This window comes from Pinus tabuliformis, chromosome 2_1 (genome assembly GCF_031772625.1).
Source record: "Pinus tabuliformis cultivar Carrire ecotype Pingquan chromosome 2_1, CPIR1, whole genome shotgun sequence".
In the NCBI taxonomy this organism is placed as follows: domain Eukaryota; kingdom Viridiplantae; phylum Streptophyta; class Pinopsida; order Pinales; family Pinaceae; genus Pinus; species Pinus tabuliformis.
Window position 1 is genome coordinate 99,783,098 of NC_142299.1, and position 23,292 is coordinate 99,806,389.

Here is a 23,292-nt window from a genome sequence, read left to right on the forward strand (position 1 = left end):
TCTAAGCAGCAAAATGATGCTTTGATTTCGACAAGGAGCAAAGATTACGGGAATCCGCAACTGTCAAATGAAAAAGGTAAAGATCAACCTAGTTGTTCAACAACGACTTCGACAGAAGTTGTCCCACCCATTATGCCAAATTAACGATAAAACCACCTAAGGGTGTAGTACACAAGTCGACGTTTAATCCTCGTGCCAGAGCGGCGCAGCATTATAACATAGTAGAAGATTTGGCTCAATCGTCGTCCGTTATGTCGACTCTAGAAGTACTACAAAATTGTCCATCCCAAAGGCAGGCATTGTTATCGGCAATAGGGGGAGTTGATCCTAAGGATTCCAATCTTGTGTCCTTTGATCACAAAGGGTATGACCCTCAGTTACCAGCTCAACTAGCTTTCCTTATTCAAGTGAAGGCCCTCAACAAAACTGTTCACAGAACAATTATTGACGAGGGGGCATCGACATGTATTATGTCAATGAGCTGCTGGAAAACGCTAGGGTCACCAACCTTGTCGAGATCTTCGACAACACTAAAGGCTTTCGACGGTAGGACATATACCCCTTACGGTATCCTAAGTAACTTGAAAGTTGAACTAGGTGGAAAAACAGTAGAGATTGATGTTGAAGTCATAGATGGAAATCTGGATTACAACATCCTACTGGGAAGACCATGGATTTATGCCATGGCAGCTGTCGTGTTGACTTATTTTAGGAAGATCGCTTTCCCGTTTGAAGGAGGGATTACGGTCGTCGACCAACAAAACTTCCTCCTTAATGGTTCACAAGTTACGGGAAGCATTCCCATGATCCATGAGAGCGACCATTCAATTCAAGATATAGGAGTAGGCCTGTTGAAAGACCCCACGATGATGGGGACTTTCTCGCTACCAAATCATATGTACATAGGAAATGTACCATTGGTGGCTACCTGCAACATGATATCTTCCACGAAGGTCGCAAAAGACAAAGTCGTCATGGATCGGGCAATGGTGTTGCACCCGAGCCCAATCGAAATATTGTAGAAATCAATGTTTCAGGCATGGGAGGCGAGCCCAAATCAATGCTCGTCAAGCGTTTGGGTAGACAGGTCAGGAGAATGTGGTACCCCTTTGGATCCTTGGTCACGAGTGCATGCAAGTGACGAAGGAATCCTACAGTCAATGTTGATTGAGGGGGCACCATGGGATGATAACCACCATCGTTCCCTTCCTCAGGAAGATACTCAAGGCGACCTATATCACCCTTCAGTATTTGAATTCCTAACAAATACTGTAAATACGGTGGATTCCGAGAGAAACCTATCCAATATAGAAGAGACTATAGCCATAAATATCTCGACCAAAACAGACATTGTAGAGAATATTTATATCGGCAAAGGTTGTTCCCCTTCAGAACAAGAAATATATAAAGCTCTTTTCCGCGAATTTAGAGATGTCTTTGCTTGGTCATATGATGAAATGCCAGGCATCGACTCGAGTATCGTTGAACATGAAATTAAGATGTATCCTGATGTCAAACCAGTAAGACAACGGCTTCGGCAGGTGCACCCCAAGAAAGCCGCTGCCATTAAGGCAAAAGTTGAAAAACTCCTCCATGCTGGTTTCGTCTACCCGGTTCCTCTAACCGATTGGGTATCGAATATTGTCCCTGTTATGAAAAAACAAGGAACAATACGAGTGTGCGTCGATTATAGGGATGTAAATCAAGCTTGTCCAAAGGACAACTACCCTACACCCTTCATCGACCAGATAATTGATGAATGCGCCAGATGTGAAATCTTTTCGTTTATGGACAGATTTTCCGGGTATAATCAAATTAATATCCGCCCACAGGACCAGTCAAAGACTGCATTTATTTGTCCGTGGGGCACATTCGCTTATCGAAAATTACCCTTTGGTTTAAAGAACGCAGGGGCGACGTTTCAGAGAGCAATGAATTATGCTTTCCATGACATCAAGAACATCGTTCAACCTTATCTCGACGATCTTCCGGCTCATTCGCAAAAGCGGACTGATCATCCGCATCATTTAAGAGCGATATTTCTACGTTGCCGACACTACAAGATAAGACTCAATCCGCACAAATGTGTGTTTTGCGTCGGTTCTGGTCGTTTACTGGGCTTTATAGTCTCCAAGGATGGGATTCGTCTCGACCCTTGCAAGGTGCAGGCAATCATTAACTTTCCTCCACCTTCGAACTTGCTTCAGATTCAGAAACTCCAAGGGAAAGCAAACTTTCTGAGGAGGTTCATTCCGAATTACGCAGAACTTGCTAAAGGTTATACCCGTCTCTTGAAAAAGGATGTACCTTTCGTCTGGGACCAGGTTGTGCAAGCTTCCTTTGATGCTCTGAAAGAAGCGCTAGTCAAAGCATCATTAATGTACGCCCCGGACTATCTAAGAGACTTTAACCTGTATCTAGCTGCAGCAGATACGACCATCGCAATGGTTTTAGTTCAAGAAGTCGACGGAATTGAACACCCTATATATTATTTAAGTAAAAACTTAAATGATACAGAAAGGAAATATTCTCATGTTGAAAAGCTAGCACTTGCTGTTGTTCAAGCGATACAAAGATTTCGGCATTATTTCCTCTTCAGGAAGACCACCGTATTGTCAGATTGCAACCCCATGACTTATATACTGTCGCGACAGTTGCTTGGGGGAAAATATTCAAAGTGGATAGCTATCCTTCAAGAGTTTGATCTGGAATTTGTGAAATCCAAATCAAAGAAAGCTTTAGTTTTCGCAGAATTATTATGCGATCTCCCATCATCGTACAACGATGAAACGTCCAAAGAATCGATCGTGGACGAAAGTTTGTTTCTGATATCAGCAAGTGATGAGTGGTATGGAGATATAATAGTTTATCTCCAAACCCAAAAGTTTCGGCCAGACACCTCTCACTCAGAAAAAAAACGCATTCGATACCAAGCAAAAGACTACATGATCGTCGGTGATACGCTTTACCGTCGTGGTGTCGATACGGTCCTGAGAAGGTGTCTAACCCATGAGGAAGCCGAAAAAGCCCTGAATGAATGTCATTCAGGCACCTGTGGGGGGCATCAATCTGGATATGCTACAGCACAAAGAATCTTACGAGCAGGATACTTCTGGCCAACCATGTTCAAAGATTGCATAACCGCAGTTAGAAGTTGCCATGCATGTCAGATTTTTGATAGCAAATCCAGAAGACCCCCCGCTCCTTTACAGCCAATAATAGTTGTGGGGCCTTTCGCCAAGTGGGGCATCGATTTCATGCAATGTAACCCCACCTCGACCGGGGGGCATGGGTATATTATAGTCGCAGTTGACTATTTTACCAAATGGGCCGAGGCGATGCCTACATTGGATAACACTGGTGAAACAGCAGCCCTATTCTTTTTTAATCATGTGGTCGCTAGATTCGGCGTGCCACAGGCCATAGTAACAGATCATGGATCGCATTTTCGCAATCACATGATGGTTGAATTAACTGCCAAACTAGGATTGTCTCACGACAGCTCTACTCCGTACTATCCGCAAGCTAACGGACAAGTTGAAGCGATCAACAAGGTCCTGAAGCGCATGCTGCAAAGGATGGTGGGGGTTCACAAAAGAAGATGGCATTTGATCCTGTACTCGGCTTTGTGGGCCTACCGAACGTCGGTAAGGAATGCCACTGGGTTCACACCGTTTCAACTGGTATATGGCCTAGAAGCAATCCTACCGATCCAGTGTGAAATTTCGTCCCTTAAACTCGCAATTGATCTCCTCCCCGGAACCTCAGAAGAAGAAGCTCGTTTCTTGGAGTTAATCCAGTTGGATGAAACCCGTCGTGATGCCGCCTTGGCCAACGAAGCCCATAAGAAACGAGTCAAAGCGCAGTTCGACAAAAATGTCAAACCCCGTGTCTTCTCGGAAGGTGATTTGGTCTTGCTTTATGACCAAGAATCCGATAAATTGGGAGCTGGGAAATTCAAGTCCTTATGGATGGGCCCTTATATTGTTAAAAGTGTGTTAGCAAAAGGTGCCTACGAGTTGGTAGATTATGACGGAATTCCACTGGCGCAACCCCGCAACGGGTTGTACCTTAAGCGTTACTATGCCTAATAGTAACCTGCATGCTTTTGTTACATTTTTGTTTTCGCTAAAGCGTTTGTTCCGGTTTAAGTAATCCACTTTTTACACTTATTGCAGATGTCAAATCCATTGGAACCATGGGTTGGATATGCCGACGGAGCGAGTCGTAGTTCGAGGAACCTATCCTCAGCAGCATGGGCCATTTTTAACCCAAGCGGCGAGTTAATGAGTTTCAAGGGGGTATGTATTGGTCAATCAACAAATAATATCGCTGAGTATAGCACGTTGATAGAGCTCCTCTCTGATGCCATCACCCATGGCATACGCCGGCTAGTCGTCAGGCTAGACTCACAGCTCGTGGTACTACAGCTAAAAGGTACCTACTCTGTCCGAAATCCAGCTATTTATCGCAAGTTCCTAAGAGTTAAAATCTTGGAAAGACAGTTTGATTTTATCCAATATCAACACATTTCCAGAAACTTAAACACATTAACCGACTCATTAGCAAACTATGTGTTAGATAGACATTTGCAAATTTGATAAAAAGAGAAGCATCATCGATGTTTCATACATGGATCACATAAAAACTGGGATAAACCCCGAAAATAAAAAATATATATAACTGTTTACGGTTTACATATAATGTTCTGTAACCAAGACAAAATCGGTCATACGACCCCAAAACTCAAAAATGGTTGGGGGGCACCCTAGCCTAGTGATGCTCGTGATAACATGCCACGGCCTGTGCGATCATGCGCAGAAGACGAGACCATCGTCTAGGAACACCAGCAGTATGTCGCTGCAATCGCAGAGGCAACTCGTCAATCCGTACATCCGGAATCCCAAAGGTAAGACCCTCGACCTGTTCCTGCACAGCTGCAAGAGTCTCGGCCAAGTCAAGGTCACGGAGAATAGCTCTCCCTGGAGCCTCCCCTGCTGGGGCAGCGGCCGGAACTCTCGGACGAACTGCTGGACGGACGGGGCCCACATCTGCATGCACACATGAGTTTGATTAGAGTCTTGATAGAGTAAAGCACAAGAACATTATAAATAAAAAACAGTAAACAGTGATAAGGTCAAAATATTTACCAAGATCACCCCACTGCTCGCCATCCGGTAGTACCAAATCCGGATCACCTCGGAAATCCATGCCAATATATGGATACTCGGAAAAAGCCATATCCTGCCGCTCGAACCACCTAAAGAAGGCATCAGTAAAAGTAATCTGAGATTGACCTGCATGTCTAGCCATGTGGTCGACCCACCTCTGCATGCGTGGCTCAGTAGGAGATGGCAAGTCGAGGACAATGTACTGAGGTTGCATCAGGGGTATCTTCTCCAAAGCGAAGGCAGTCAAAACTGAACCAAAGCCAAAATTCTTCAGTTTCCTGTCCTTTACTTTGGTCAACTGGTTTTTCATCTGAACCAGTACTGCATCACACCAGTTAAAAACTTTCGGCTGAAGACACTCCAGGGCGTGCTGCACATATGACCTGTTGGCAACATGAGGGGATGCACTGCCGGCCATCCTACAAATCGTGTACAGAATAGACCTGAGAGACCTGTCAGTGACATCACGGATAGAAACCTTGCCGTCTCTGCTCGGCTGGGATCCCTCCCTACAATACTGACGGATATAATCTTTCACGGAATCGCTCCCTCAGGCCGAACCGGACAAGGAAATGGGGGCACCCCGCCTTGACAACCCAGTCAAGAAGTAAATGTCCACTATGGTCAAAGGGATGGACTTGCCCCTAATCTGGAACACTTGGTTAACAGGATCCCAAGCATCAAGCAGGTACTGCAGTAAACGTATCTGTGCCCTCATGCTGGATATGCGGAAGAATTTTAGCAAGCCAGAGTTCCGCAACGCGCTCACGGTAACAGGATCATGGAGGGCAAGCATGTCCTCCTCTTCATGCTCTCGTTCTCGCCACGTAAGAGTCATTCTGCTCCAATAAACTCTACAAAACAAACAAGAGGAGGAGTGAGATCCCTGACTGAGTAAAGAAAATGGCAAAAATCTCATGAAAAAACATGCAACCAAAAAGTTTTCTGCGCCCAACGCAGGTTAGACCAAACTGCCTTTGAAAATGAGAACCCCCAATGCAGGTTTCGATATAGGGCACCTGCGCTGATGGCAGAGCGCCTTAGAGAAACCCCAGGGGCTCATGGGGGCAGGAAAACAAGCATAAAACTGAGAAATAAGACCATGAAAAGATAGAGCTAGGGTTTAGCTCCTACCTGGTGGAAACGGCACTGAAAATCGTCCACAGAATCTCCCGAAATCAGCTGGTGAAAAATCGAGGGGAAGAGGTACCTCCAAAGCTCCAACAAACCAAATGCACATGAAATGGTAAAATGAGAGGTAAAAACATCTTTTAAATTGCTTTTTACGTAGTTCAAAGTGAAATATTAGTATTTTTACTTCATGTTATCCGTTTCTAACAAGTTTGTTGCAGCAAATTGATGAAAACAGTACTATCTCTGGAAAAGAAAAACTAGTCATGGTAAAATATGAATTTGACTTTATCAAACGAGCAGTTTTGGCAAAGTTCATGCTCGTTAAAAAATAAACGCAAGATCCGAGCAGTTTTAATGCGGAAATTCATGCTCGTTAAAAAATAAACATAAGCAAGTGAGCAGGCTTCCCCTAGAGTTCAAGCTCATCCAGAAAAAATGAACCGGTAAATAACCATTTGAGACCGTAAATTCATCAGCCATAAAAGCCTTGGTCGTGTTTGTGCACCGTCACCTCCACTTTTCATTTGGCCGATCATTCACATCCACTTGATTGTTTACCTATTTTGAGGAACAGCTGCGAAGAGTGATCCCACCTAGCCATCCTTGTAATACTGCCGTGATTGGAAAATTCCAACCTGTACCTGGAATCTGCTGCTATCCCTATTTATCACTCGTTCCTCAAAATACGAGTCTTCTTTGAGCTCTTTTCACTGACTCGAAAAAAATGAAAAGTTTGCCGAGTTTTGGCCTTCCAGCTCGTTAAAAGGACCGGAAGAGCTATCCCTCCTCTAGATTTTAATCTTTTTGGACCTGAGGGATTATTGCACAAAAAGATCGAGCGCTTGTCTAGATCGGCTCGATAAAGCTATCGAACATTCATCCCTTCTGTATTGTTTTATACTTTTTCGGACTTAAGGGATTAGATGACGAAAAAGGACCCCTGGAGTCCACTTTATGTACCCTTTTTCAGACTCTCTAAAAATGAAAAGGACCGAGTTGTCTTTGTCGCTGGGCTCGTTAAAAATATTAGATAGCGACAAACTTGTCTTTAGACGAGAACGAGTTTCCCTATCGTTAGGCTCGTTAAAACATAGCGATGGGCTTGCCCGAAGGGCAGGTTATAGAACAAGCATATGTTATCCTCCTCAAGCTTGACAAAAATAAAGAGGTACTGGTCAGAAATGACTGGGGAAAAATTGGGAGAACCTCAAAGCTTAATGGTAGCAAGTCGCTCTTGAACATGACACTTTTGCCTCCGTAAATATCGGGTTGGGTTATTATCATTCACCGGTCCCTTCACCATGGTCTCGCCATACCATCCATACATGGGGTAATGCTACCTATCCATCACATCAGTGTCGTTATATGTTCAAGAGAGGTCATTCAGAAAGTGTCAACCGGGTCCCATCCACTACCGTACATCATCTTTCATCCTTCCATGACCGCCACCCTGAATCATATTTCACAGATCGTTTTCACCGCCATCACTAGCTCCGTTCCGTGTCACTGATGTGGGATTCATTAAGGCCCTCCTTTGACGGATCACTTCTTGTCGACATCAGCTCATTATCCAAGAAGTTGGTCTAGGAACACCCCCTCAGTACTTTGAAGCTTGCATGCCTCAATGGCAAGTTTCTCACTCCCGGCGATGGGTATACATTAATGACCTTCGACCAGGAGACTTTGCGTGGTGTTCGACGTCAGATCCTATATTCACACCACGTGAATTGTGCTGCAGTACCTTGAGGGTCATCATCATTATCAGTGATTCCTCTCGCGCTTGTTAACAGTTTACATTATTGACTGGTAATCAAGCGATGTCTTTCCATGTTCGACTTCAAGAAATTCTCACATGGATCGACTTGTACTAAAGTGAAGATCGGACAAGTTTGAAGACCCTGGATCTAGTTTCATCCATCCGGGCTGCGATATATATTCAAGAGATAAAAACATAGAACTGTGCAGCAGATGATCATCCTACTAAAAGGATGATAATTAAAAGCAGAGAATTATCAGTCTATTATCAGACGATCGTCTGTTTATGTGCAGCAAATGTATTTATAAAGCTGAGCATGGGAAATGCCCGCATCAGCTAGATCATGAAAAGAAAGTATGAAAAGATAATGTATTGTATTGTATTTTGTTACAGGTCACCTCCCGACGATTGAATGAACTTCGGATCCTCCTAATAAAGCATTTCACCCGATAAACGACCTCATACTTTAGGGGGCAACTGTTATAGACATTTTTGTGCCTTACAGCATAGAGCATGAAATGTCAATAATCTAAGGGATCCAAAGTCCCTAAACATGTTGTTCCTACCCTTAGAGGAACAAGGTCAGCAAACCACAGCACTGCAAATCAGTTCTCCACTGAAAAACACTCAAAAACAGGTCAATTTTGGATCAAAGCAGCTGCTCCACTGAGCATCTGCGCTGAATGTCAAAAGCTCTATGGTGTACCTGCGCTGCATAGCAAGTGCAACAAAGGCTACCTGCGCTGGGCGTACTTTGACATGTGGAGGAATCTTTTCTCAATGTGCCAGTGCCCAGGAAGCTTCCAAAATGACACTTGGATCAGAAGATTCGCCTAATGATGAGTAAAGAGGTTCTAAAACTCCAAGTGGAAGGTAGAAACTCCGAGTGGACTCAAGGACTGAAGAACAACTGGAGTTGAAGAGGACAACAAGTCACACATCAAGCTGACTTATCTTCACTCCAAAACTCTATATAAGGATCTCATCCCATGGGATCTAGAGGGCGGAATTTAGTGCGAAGAATTGCTGTTGGTTTACAGTTGTGAGCATTGGGTGATTGCTTGAGGGAGGTGAAGAAGAGATTTCTCTCCGTCGGGAAGGTGATGCTGGATTGGACCTTTCATGGTTGTATCACCGCCTGAACCTTACTTCCATATATTAATAAAGCATTTGAGGTTCTTCTATTCGCATGTGTTTCAATGATGTATTGTCTTACTTGCGTATTTGATTTATGCTAATCCTTGAATCAGTTATGAATGCATGCTTCTTGTAGTTTCCTTTCTTTGTCTTGTTTGCAGGATCTCGTGTAGCTGGGCCCGTGAAAAGACTTGGAGCTGGGAGCAAGCGGCAAATAGAGGAGATTGGATCGACCATTTGCGCAAGACATCGGTAAGTGGATCTCTTCCTTTTATCTCTTGCATGTCATAAAGAAGAAACTTTAGATAGCTTTGCTTCAGCTATTGCTAAGGAACTGTCACCCTTAGAGTGGGTTAGGGTCATTCCGAGTTGGATACTTTCCCCCACAACAGACCCGGTGATCCATTGCCTAATGACCGAGAGTCAATGCTCATTCAGGTGAATGCATACTTAGAGAGGTTGTTGGCTAAGGCCAACCAAGAGAAAAAGCTGCTGAGAAATATGAAAAATCATTATTGGGCAAGGATGCATGTATGCAAAGCCAAAATGAAAGTTTTTCAAAGGAGGTTGACCGAGGCTCAAAAACAGAGAAAGAAGCCAAATCCCCTCCGTATCTTGGCTGAGGCTTCACTCAAGGATCATGGCACTCATTAGCCTAGCCACAGCTCAAATCCCAAAAAATTCTGAAAATTTTGAGTAATTTTGGCAATTTTTGGAAATTTACAGGTTTTGGCTCCTCAACGGGTCTCACCCCCGGTGAGACCCTTTGTCATGGTAGCTCCTTTTTGCAAAAACTCAGCATTTCTAGATTTTTCATGCAAAGTTACATATTCCTATGGATGGACTTGAGTTTTTATGGAGTTTTGGGCCTCCAGAGTGTCAAAATACATGCAAAATTTGACTTTCTGCCCCTTTTTTGAGTTGTAGAAACCAGTCTTGGGAGCATTACGTTTTGACAGAGAAAATGACCTCCAAATTCAAAAATTCTAGTTGAGTTGGAAAGTAGACTCACAGACCTTTCCAACAAGCTATCGTGCACCCAATTCGGACACCTACAAGTGCCTCAAACAGAGCTCCCAATCTGCACGACCCGTCAGGCAGATGTGCGTGACCCGTTGAGCAGATTTTGCCAGAATTGACTTGTTCAGCCCAGAAAACGCAGATTTGACTCTTTTTGACTTTTTGAGGTTAATGATGGTCCTCTTGGATATAATTGTGACACTTTTTAGATACTTTTACTCTTGTTTAACACTTCTAGAAGATTCATTTATGTAAAGGGTAAAAATTGAATGTATGAACTGATTTCCAAGTTTATAGAGGCAAGTTGTTTTGACTGCCTATTTTGTAGTGCTTAGTTTAGAAGTGGTTCAAATAGCTCCTAGGATAGTGAGCTAGACCCATGGAGGCAGGTAAAGAGGTTAGATCATCTATATTATGTACTTTCTTGCTCATTTTCATGGTTGGACTCTTGAAGGAGAAGCTATCATTGTATTATTTCACTTGTATCTCTGCAATTTTTGGCTAAGGAAGACCAGGGTTTTGCAGTCATCTTTGGGATTCTTGTGGACTCATGTGTTGATGGTGTGTTTCTCAATGTTCTTGTAAGCTTTGTTATGTGATTCATTTCCTTTCTTTACTGCTACACATTAAACAAATGAAGTGTTAAAGTATGAATTCATGCTAGCCATGCTCTGCTTTTAAATTTGTTTAATTTCAATGTTTTCTACTATCTAAAGGGAATTCAAAGTCATTGTTTGCTCTCTTTAGCTCCTCATATTTCATTCCTGATCATCAATCTCACTTTAAGGCATCAATACTGTTTCCTACCTTGCCCCAAGGAACCCCCTGCAGAAACTGTGTCCAATCCCCGCACCCAAAATTGCAATTCCTCAATTTGCCACCAAAAACTCAAAAAACCCAAAATCAACCTCTTTAATCAATTTACTAGCCTAATATCAGTGTTACCTTATTGGTCATCTCATATATTGAAGATTTTACCGAGATAGACCGGAGAGAGCCTTCTCCTGCACCGTAGGGCTAGCTACGAGGCTAAATGGTTTGATGTAGCCTTGAGGTTTACCTTTCTCAGCCTGAGGTGTAATTTCAAGCGCTAACACCCGGGTCCTCATATTTTACAGGTGCTTCTCTTCCTGATAGTAAGTCAAATAGGGTGCCAACTACTTGGACAGTTGGGTTAGTTGTTATTCTCCTCTTTGGCTTTTTTATACATAGTTCTTTGATGGTTTTTGCGCAAATTGGGATATCTTAGATAGCTTAGAGGAGTGGAATTTTTTTACACAAATTTTTTAGTTCTCCCAGAAGATCAAAATCAGGATGTTATATTGAGCGAGGTATGATTAGTCGTTCTTGGAATGAAGGAGAAGAGGTGGTTGCTTGTTCATGAGTTTGTTGTCTAACCACGTTCTCTTCTTGTAGTGTTTGTTCTAAAGGTAATGAATTTTCAACTTGAGCATTTTTGTCTCCCTCTGTTTCTATTATGCGCCTAGATCTTAATTGAATGTCGTTGCACTCCCTTAACTTGGTTTCTAGTTCTGATCCATCAATTATTTGAACAGATTGAATCAATGTATTGTTGGATTTCGGGTTGGGTTGGGCTAGGAGTTGCAGTCGTAATTTGGTATGGGGATTTTGTTACAATGTATAATGTGCTTGCAGTGTAGGTTGAGGGAGAGGAATCATTCCAGCTGGCTGATTCATAGGTCTTTGCCAGTTCGACTGCCAATTTTGACTCTGCGAGGTGGAGGGTGACCATTGTGTTGGATATGCATTGTTTTGCCAAAATGGTGGACAGTAAGGAAAGTTCGGCCAATTGGTTTTATTTGTTTGATTTGGCCATGATCATATGGGAAATGGCTGTTGTGACCAGCTGGGGAAAGGAAGTTGATTCTACCACATTCCATTATATTTCTGAGCATTATACTGAGGAGACTGAAAAGAAGAGGATGGATCAACGGGCATACATGTTTGTCATGGTTGCCACTGGCGGCGTTGATTGATTAGGTAAACTAGTTTTGTTTCTTCTTATGCTTCCTTGTAAACTGCTTTCAATCCCGGGAGTGAGGGGCAACTTTCTCTGGAGTGATCTTTCGTGCAGATGGCGCAGACTTGGACTGTATCCAATGGGCACTCTTTGTGGTTGTGTTTCTTTCTGCATCTAGGGCAGAATATTGCCAAATTTTGCTCTGATTCTGCTTGCTTTTGTTTAGCTTGCATGATGTCGAATTGTGTTGTCAGAGTCCCTAGAATATCAGTTTTGAAATCTTCTAGTATATTTCCAATTTCTGCGCAGGTTATACCTCAACCAAGGACCTTGCTATCCCTTGTGATCATGTCACGTTCTGCGAACTTTAGTCTTGTGCTGCCTCTTGATCACCTAATACATAAATCAATGATGTCAGCAAAATTTTCCTGATATATGTCACCTTCGCTCATAATGTTTAATGTTTCAACCCATTGTTATTTCATCCCTTTAATTAATGTAGTTTTTAACACATTGTCAGGCAAGGTTAAAGATGCGTAAGGAGATCCCTGAAGATTGTATTGAAAGCGTTCTACATATTCCTCTAGCGTCTCATTAGGTCTTGTCATCATTTGAAATATTTCATCCTTTAATTCTCTAGACCTACAATAATCGTGATATTTCTTTAGAATAGTAGCTTTCACCTGATCCCAGTCATTTATAACACCTCCACCTAAACCCATAAACCGTCACAAAGCTGCTCCTTTTAATGTGGAGGGAAATAGTTTTAGTTTTTGGGGATCGGTGGTATATTCATACCCCAGCATAATACATCAAAATCAAACAGAAATGCAACTGGATCTTCCGATGTTAGGCCATGAAATGTAGGAATATCCTGGAGAGGAATGGCCTTCATAGGTGCATTGACTGCAATGTCCACAATGGGATATTGCAGTGTAGAGGTTTGAGGTGTTCGTTGGTTCTGGGCCATTTGATCAAATATGTGTCAATATCATTCTGGGATCTCTAGGGAGTTATTCCTAGGCTGACTAGAAAGAGTAGGAATGGCCTTGACAGCACTTCCTTGGTCTGGGATAATGAGTGGTCCTTGCTGAACTATTATCTGGTGGGATCTTGGTTCTTCAGGTTCTTCTGCTTTGTTTTGGATGATCTTGACAGCACTCCCGTTATCTAGGCTGCTGAATGTTTGAACTATTTCGAGAGGGGATTTTGGATCTTCTATTTCCCTTGTTTCTCCTCCTCCTTAGTGGAGATAACTAGAGTTCCCTTCTTGTAAAGAAATTGGGTGAGAATTCTTAATTTCTTGAAAATATTGCTCAGTCTCTTCTATTTTGTTGTGCACCTTAGCAAAGGCTACAGATGGTGAACTTGTGGCCCAAAGGGAGCTAGTAGATTATCTAGAAGAAACTTTTCTAGGGCCCACTAATGGCTGAGATTTGGCTTGCTTAATGATGTCATCTATGAAGGTTGATCTACCAAGGGTTACCGGTCCCTTATCTTTGTCAGGTTTGGGTAGCGGTTTTGGATTATTTTCAAGTTTTTTCTTTGTAGTCATACACACAACTCAAATGTTTATTTCTACCCAAAAAAAATGAACAAATCTGCTGGAAAGCAGGCAAGGGAGCAGGGTTGTTACATGCTCTATACGCAGGTTCTTACCTTCCATTTTTTAATCTCTCCTGGAAGGCACTCAACAGATGCACATTACTCTCTGAAAGAATAAATGGCTACACTCTCCCCGCTAATGGCGCCAAAATGTTGAGGTATAAAAGGTGTCTTTTTAACTCCTATTTATCATACATTAATTATCAATCCAGATACGATTTTCTATTTCAAGAGTGTAAGAGTGTACTCAGCCTGAGGCGGCAATTTAATCCAAGAGTAATGTTTTCCAATTTGCAGTACAATGCTTCAAATACAAGAGTAAATACATGCTGAAAATAAAACCTACTTGCAATTAAAAGAAACTCAATGCTCTGAAACTAAATAATTCACTCAGGAAATTAACAGTAGTTATTAGTCAAGGATACAGTAGCAATAACTCTTTCCTTTGTCAACTAATGTAAATGAAATCAAACATAAACAAGATCCTCAATCTAAGAACTCAGACAGTAATAGCATATGTCCTTTACAATTGTTGATCTTACATTTCACACTAAAGCGATTGATTGGAAATGTCAAGAAATTAAATCAACAATGTTGCTAATAGAAATGGAATAAATAAGCTAACTGTGATAATGCTAAAAGCAAAACCAAATACTTGTAGAAAGGAAATGAACAACAATGCTATCTAGTAGAAATGAACAACAATCTGAAATGAACAGCAAAGTCAGTTTACTGGAATGAACAACAAAGTCAGTTTACTGGAATGAACAGTGAAGCTTTATAATTGAAATGAACAGCATAATAATATAGTTTGCAGAGAGTCGTAATCTTATTATGATGAAAAGGAACGACAACACGATTCAGTTACAGCATATATAATGAAACCATTCATAAATTCTTGAAACAAGGAATAGTAAAATAATTCGATTCAAATCAATGAAAACCAAACCAAACCATCACATGACTACGATTGTAAACTAATGGTACAGATAAAAATTGGATCCACCAGGGTCGGGCCCTTAGTCGCTAGTGAAGCACTGCCAAACTACTTCAGTATAAGAGAATGGAACAGCGACTGATTTATGTATTAATCATATGCGAAAATGTTACAAGAAATAGTACTCTGTCTTAATCAACAAGAGTCAATGATCAAAGTGGAAATATAACAGGGAGTTCTGAATAACGATAATCCCCCTAATTTTTACAATCGCTATCCCTTTTATAGGCCAGACGGATAAAACAAGAAATATCAGATAGAATTTGAAACAACGATCCCTCAGGATCAAGAGATCCTGAGGGATCCGCTCCATCTTCTAACTCTAGTCAATCCTTTGTCTTTTTGTGCTAATGCTGGATTTTCCGTTCTTATCCTCAGCTGTGTGCTCTGATCTTGATATGCTTGTCTGGATACGGATTCCTAGTAAAGGAACAACAATTACTCTATTTTGTCTTTTCTTCCAGAATGGTAGTTTTTCATTTCTTCTATTTCCTACATGGAAAAAGACAATAATTAACTAATTTTCCATGATCAATAGCTCTCTACGTTTCGCTATAATTCTTCGATATATTACCATCTTAGAATATAAAAGAGTTATGATTAAAGAAAAATATAAGGAAATAAATTCCAAATTCATACCTTTTTCATAGCTCAACATGCTGCACTACTGCCTCAAAGGAAGATGGCTTGGTCTCAACACATTCCCCAGCAAGTTCCATGTATCCATTGTACCTCTCAGGTGACCTCCTTTGTCTACGCTAAGAGGATGGAGCTCCCACATTCTCTCTCGCATCCTCCAACAATCTGTCAGCTTCTCTTGTGCGCTTCTGTCCATCTTTGGAAGACTCTGCTTGAGTGGATGTCTCCACTCCTAGAACCTCTGCATGCGGCTTCTCCACATCAGTCTGAGGCTCCTCCTCCTTAGGAACTAACAGTTCCTTCACAACCTGTAGTTGGATTTCCCTTTCAAGGGAAACTCGCATGGCCTTCTGCTCATCAAACTTGAGATCTCTACAAACCACTATCCTCCGACTGGTAGGCAAGTACACCCAACAGTTGTGAGGTGTATCAGTGTACCCCACAAATATCCCCAACTCTGTTGTGAACTTAGGCTTCTTCATACATCCTTTGTCACATGGCAATATACTGATGAGCCAAATATCCTGAAGTGACCCACATTTGGTCTCTTACCAGAGAAAGCTTCCTCTGGTGTCTTCATCCTAAGTATGTGATGCGGGCTTCTATAGACCACTGTGTTGCATTCCTCAGCCCATAAGTTAATTGGTAGGCCTTGGTCATTTAGCATTGCCCATGTTGACCCTATAATAGTTCTTTTCTTCCTCTCGGCCACCCCATTCTGCTGTGGGTTATGAGGTGCCATCAACTCTCATTTAATTCCTTCCGCTGCACAGAAGTCCTTAAACTCTTGAGAGACATATTCTCCACCATTGTCGCTTCTCAAGGCCTTGATCTTCTTCCCTGACTCTTTTTTGACCAAAGCTTTGAACTCACAAAACTTTGTGAAAGTTTGGTCCTTATTTTACATGAAATAAATCCAACAATTACGATAATAGTCATCAATGAAAATCACATAATACCTTTGCTTTGTTGTGGATGTTGTCGAGAATGGTCCACACAAATCAGTATGAACTCGCTCTAAGATAGATTCTGCTCGACTGTCTTGATCACGAAAGGAAGACTTGGTGTACTTTCCCAAGATACAACCTTTGCATGTGTCAACTTGCTCAATTTTACCTTTAGGAAGTCCTGTAGATATCTGTTGCATTTCTTCAAAGCCCCATGATGCAAATGGCCCAACCTCCTATGCTACAACTCGCCAATGTCTTGGCTTTGCACCAATTCTGCTTTCATACTCAATGTTGCACAATCATCTACCTCTAGTTTATAGAGATTCTTCACCTGAATCCCTATCCTCTTGGTCCGACCCATGGCTATGTGTCTTAGGAACGCTTTTCCTATATTGAAGACAACATCGTAGCCTTTTTCCTCCAACATCGCGACCGATACCAAGTTCTTCTTCAGTCTAGGCACATACATCACACCTGTCAAGGTGAGAGGAGCTCCATGCTCCCTTTGAAAAGCAACCGTGCCCACACTTGAAACACTATACCTTCCATCGTCACCCATCTCTATGTGCATCTTGACGTCTTTCTCCTCCAAGGAACTGAATAAATTTTTATCATCGGTCATGTGGAATGAGGCTCCACTGTCAAGTTACCAAACACAACCCATCATCGATGACACCATGCATGCGATGAGGGTTAAGTCCATTTCAAAATGAGAGGCTAATGCCTCACCTTTCGATCCTTCTGAGGATCCCTTCTTGGACTTATTCGATGGGAAATTAGTTGCATAATGTCCCATCTTGTGACAATTAAAGCATCTTACTTTAGACATGTCACCCTTCTTCCCTCCATGAGAAGAATTCAATTTGAAATTGGAAGCCTTCCCCTTCCCTTTCCTTGTCTTACTTTCTAAGGCCAGATTTTCTTCATCATCATTCTTGGATGAATAACCATCTCGTGTGCTGCTCCTGATCTCCTCCTGCATAAGATCTGACCACAGTCATTCCCAATCTGGCAGTTTCTCCCTTCCATTCACAGAGTCCTGGTAGCTATTCCAACTCTTTGGAAGGCTAAGGAGAGCGAGGCTCACCATATCATCATTGGCAGTAGTTATTTCCACACTGCCAAGCTCATCTCTGTAGGTGGTGAGATTGTTCAGATATGTGGAAATAGTATCGCCCTTCTCAATCTTGATTCTTCGAAACTTATCCTTGAGCGCCAATTTCCTCTGGTCGCTACTGTTCTAGTAGAGTTCCTTTAATGTCTTCCACATTGAAAATGGAGTATCCTTCCCATGGAGACTTGAGACAATATGGTCTCGAACTCCCTCAAGGATGTTTCGTCTCGCCTTCGCTACACACTTCTTCCACTTAGCCAACTCTTGTGCATTAGTTGAAGCTGACTTTGGGATTTCTTGATCAATGAATTCCTTCAAGCCATTTTCTTCTAATACAACCTCCATTCTATCTTTCCATGCTATGTAATTTGAGCTACCTTCCAAGGCATACTCGAGTCTCAGGCCATAGAACACCATTGGCCAACCTTGAAGTATGATATGAATTCGATTTTCACCTACAACCTCGAACTTCAAACTTCGAATTCTCTTCTCAATATACTGTTCACACCTCTGATACCATGTAGAAAATTTATGATAGGTTAACTTGATAATGCAATATAAATAAAAGCGGTATTATTATTTACTTCTTCTATCAATTTGCGAAAGCTTAAATATCAAGCTAAACAATATAACCAAAAGAAGAAGAATCAATGGCACAATACACATGAAAATAATTTGGAGAAAGTATCAGATAAAAACCCCACACTATTGTATTGTCATACATGGTAGAAATACATAGGAATTATACAAAGCCTTAGCTCTCACAGCTAGCCAGCTCTCAGTACAATCCTCACAGATGCTCACAATCAATCTTGGCTTCTCTCCAACCTTCCTCTCTGCCCTCCAAGCTCCTATTTCCTTGCGATGTTCCTTGTGGATGATTGGCCTATTACCAAGTGGAAAAATAAGCCTTCAAAACCGTGCAATACTCAAGGATGAATCCTTGACTGCATGCATGAGCTTTCTCCATGAGAAAACACATGCAACTAATAGTACATTGTCCTTGAACATTAATCTCAACTGGGTCTTTCTTAGAATAGACATGCATGATTTTCTGATGAGGGAATCTTCAGTTAATTGGAGTAGCATTAGTTGAGTGCATTAATGCATCAACTAATTGTTAACTCACTATTAGTTCCTCAAACAGTTTGGAACTAATTTATCTAGACTTAATTAGGTAAACTGAGTTAACTAATTACAACTCAAATATAACTCAATCTTATCTCCTTAATTAAGGGATAACTCTTGCATGACTTCAAAAAGACTTCTAACTTGAATTTCTCCAACTAATTAATTTCAAATAAATTAATTAATTATTTCCAAGTAGCTGTTAAGACTAAATTCGATTTTAATTCACAATTTAATTCAAGGACAAATTAAATTGGAATATTCTTGTTGCCATATTTCAACATGAATTGCTCCGCGAATATCAGGATTTATTCCCTACCAAATTTACAGATCTGAAGGGGATAATTGGGGACCTAGGTATGATGAAGATGACATAAACCCTTTGAGAAATGGGAAATATATTTTGTGGGACCCATTCAGCCCCAAGGAAAGATGGGAGTGAGGTACATTATCACTGCGACGGAGTATTTGACTCGTTGGGCAGAGGCACAACCTATGAAGGATTGCACAGGTGCAACTATTGCGAAGTTCCTCTTTGAGCATGTACTAACATGATTTGGTTGTCCAAAAATATTCATGAGTGATCATGGTACACACTTTCTGAATGAGACAATCAACGTGCTAACTGAGGAATTTCAGGTATACCACTAGAAGAGCACACATTATCACCCGCATGCTAATAGGATGGTGGAAGCATTCAATAAAGTGCTGGAGAATGCGCTGACCAAGGTTTGAAATGCCCAATGAAGTGATTGGGACCTACACATACCTGTAGTACTACAGGCTTATCAAATGACATGAAAGAAGTTGACTGGACAAACCCCCTTTAGGCTTGTCTATGGTGTTGAAGCATAATGCCTATGGAATATATTATGCCTAGTTTGCGCATAGTGGTGCTCATAGGCATGACAGATCATGGAGCCTTGGAGGAAAGGCTTTCACAGTTAGATGAACTTGAGGAAGAGAGATTTCTAGCTGGATTTCACCAACAGGTCCAGGAGCAGCACAAAAAGGCATGGCATGATTGACATATTATGTTGCGCACCTTTAAGGTAAATGACCTGGTTCTGTTATATGATAGTAAGTTTGATAAATTTCCAGGGAAATTAAAAATGCACTGGTTAGGGCCCTATGTCATTAAGGAGATTACCAATGGAGGAGCGGTATAGCTAGTTAAATTGAATGGAGATTCCTTCCTAGGAAAGGTGAATGGCAGTCGGCTAAAGCCATACATGGCAGTCGAACCACGTGACTAGATGAAGGTAGCATTGTCTTAGTGCTCCAGGCAGCTGAAAGGAGGCGCAGGACTACAAACTACACTACCTGATTTGGGGAGCTACGTGATTGGAGGTTTGAGCGAGGCAAGGAAGCATCACAAGGTCTATGGTAGTGCGAAGGAAGCTATGCTACTTAGGGAGGAATCGCGCAGGTCGGCCAAAAAGTGACCGTTAAAGTCACTGTTCATGATTTGACGCTTGAAATGCGGCCAAATGGAGGGGGCGGCTGACATTTAAGACGTCATTTATGCCTCAGATCCTTGAAAATATGTCGCCAATCTATCATTAATGAACTGAATTTAGGGGGAACGGTCGGATTTGAATTCAAAATGCCATATAAATTGCAAGTGGTTGTCCAGTGAAAAACACTTAGCATTTTGAGAATTGAGTTGTTGAGATCTTAGACACCCATGGACCAAGAATTCTTCAAGGCTTTCAAAGAGACCCCCACATTTGAAAACTTGCCAGAGATGTCACGAGCACTATTAGAAAGCATTATGTTAGCACCCGCAAAAATTATAAATACCGAACAAGTAGTAGAAGAGTCGGCATAGGAAATGGAAAGAGAGCTACTCCGAAATTATCCGAAGTACCGGCAGAGGTCCCTAAATCACCAAGGATGCCGAGACCAAAGCCGACCCCAACCAAGGAAACCATGAAAGAAAAAAGGGCAAGTAGCCTACTATACTGGTGCGTGCATTACCAAGGAGAAACCCACCAAAACCCACTACATATGAGAAAGGCAAGGCCATAAACTTAGAACCAGAGGAGGAAGGCATTGAAGACATACCGATGGATGATGAGAACGTGGGATTTGAAGTAGAGTAGATTGAAGCTAAGGGTGTGGACCCTATTACTCAGTTGTCGGAGTATGTCCCTCCGTGCAAGTCTAAGTCCAAGGTACCACAGTACATTTATGAGAGAAACACTCCCCTGCAAACCCCTCTTCTACCAAATGAAATTGTTTTCGACGGACTGCGCTTGGCACGCGTGTTGCTACTGAAACTTGAAGAATGGGACTTGGTGAACCACAAGAATTTCCCACATCTGGCAACCAAGCATCTGATGTGGTGCATAATTGATACGAATTCAGGAATGATCGCATTGGAGCTATGAAGGTGGCTCAAGGGAGTAGGAAAGGCAGGGTTTCTCAACATGCTCTGGGTGTCGCACTACAACCACACCACGGTAACAGTTTTGGTCATCAAGCAGCTATTGCGCTTGGTACATGATGGGTGTCTCTGGCTGGAAGAGTCGATACCTGTCATAGATAGGTTGATTCATTGGATAACGTGACTGCCATATATAGGAGAAAAAGTAGCCATGATCTTTGGCAAAAAAGGTGGCGAGCAAGCTCTCGCAAAATCGATGAAATAAAAATTTAAACTAGTAAAGAAGTTGTGTGGATATGCTATTTCCATCATCTCTAAACCCACTATGAAGGTAGCCATGCAGATATTAGTGGGGAAGGTGATGAGGAAGTGTCACATCGATGAGGTGTCGATGCTTGTCGTCGCGCTTGCAGCACAGTGTGCTGAAGGAGTCCAATTCAACTAGATGTACTACCTTCGCGATGAGTTCCTGGTGAACTATCGTGAAGCACAAGAGCTCAGCAAGACATTCCACTATGTGTAGCTCTTGCTGTCAATTATGTTGGTAGCATGCGAGCTACCAAAGGATAGCCAGTTCCCTTCAGTTGCACCAGAACTCCCAGAAGCAGCGAAGTATGCTTCATTGTGGGCAACCAAGGACGTTTAGCGAGTTAGGGACAACAAGATCTTTTGGATCTTAATGGAAATTAACATCCGAATGGCCATCAATCGCAAGCCACGATTGTCGCCTACTGTGTACACCAACCTACAAGGCTACGTCGAGTTTAAAGCAGACTTTCATTGAGTATCCATTTGGGCGAGGAAGGACCCTACGCAGAAATGGTACGACTTGTCATATCTGGAAAAAGATGATTCCATTGATGTGGTGCTTGATCAATGGTCGGTCGAGTGGCGCTCTACAACAAATTTGGCAGTGGGCGGAAGCAAGTCCTCTGCACGGAAGAAAAAGTAGGAGGACAAGCTTAAAATGGCATAGCTAGCCAAAAAGAGGAAGAAGGAGGTTGTTGATAAGGCTCAGGCGGAGCGCGAGGTCACACAACAAACAGGGAAGCAGATAGGTGGAATAGAGAGGGGCTCTGACAAAGGCATGAGGTCGCCTTCACCTGAGACTGAGGAGGAAATAGATGAACAACACAGTGCAATCCCTCAGAAGACGTCTGCCTGCATCAAGCACCCAAGAGAGCTTGAGAAGGGAGGGTCCGAGAGGAAATCAAAGGCAGTCGAAACCTCCCTAGACCCCATCACATTAACAGAGGGTGAGTCACATAATATCAGTGACACAGTGAGGGATGTCACCACGGAGGCCCTACAATTTGAACAACAACAGCAGATCATCCTGGGGGGTATCCAGATAAGGTTGCAGGAGCTGAAGACCTGTGCATCGCATGCTGGCATGGTGTCTACCAGCCTAGCTATCAGCACTTCAGAGGTTGCCGATATGTTGTGCACGAAGACTTCCAGTGCAATAGTGCTATTAGATGGAGGACTGACCATAGAGAATGAGGTTGAAAAACCCACTGTCAGTGCCTTAAAGAGAGTCGTATTGAACCTGGCAGCACTCCCATGTGAAGCACTCTACCTCTTGTAGTATGGAGTAATTGCATAACTGAGGGCATGTGAGCACTGCACCCTCCAGGTGATCAGTGAACAACGGATCAATAACGAGAAGATGGCCCTACAAAGAAATGTTGCCATCGCCGCTGAGACTGAAGCAACCAATCAGAGCAAGCAGATTATGAGGGTCATTAAGGAGGCAAGCCGAATGGTCCCAGAGTTTGCCATTGCAAAAGAGGAGCTAATCGAGGTACGCATTTGTAAGTTGGCCATAGGGTTGCATGACACTCAGACTGAGATGGCGCGGTTTTAGTTGGAGTTGAACCTACAAATTAACGAGTTAAAGTTGAGGGCCCAGCCTTCGACTCCACCAGAAGTGAAGGAACTATGGGCGGCCGTTGTCACAGAAGCAGTAGCAAACTGCATGCAGTTGTTTGAGCAGTCATTTGAGGTCCTAAAAAGCTTGCAGGAGGACCCCAATGTATAGAGACTAGAGACAGAAGCACGCTAGCTACAACAACACTATGATGAGGTCAAGGGCATAGTGCGAACCGTCGTGCTGACACAGATACTAGCCAAGCTACAGGGGGCCAAGCAGCTAAAGGAACAGGTTAATGTAGCACTGCACAAGGAAGCAGCGTTGAAGGCAAGATTAAAGCCCTGGCTGGATGAGGCTTATGTAGTGACATGGAATATCGAAGGCAAGCTTGCGAATCT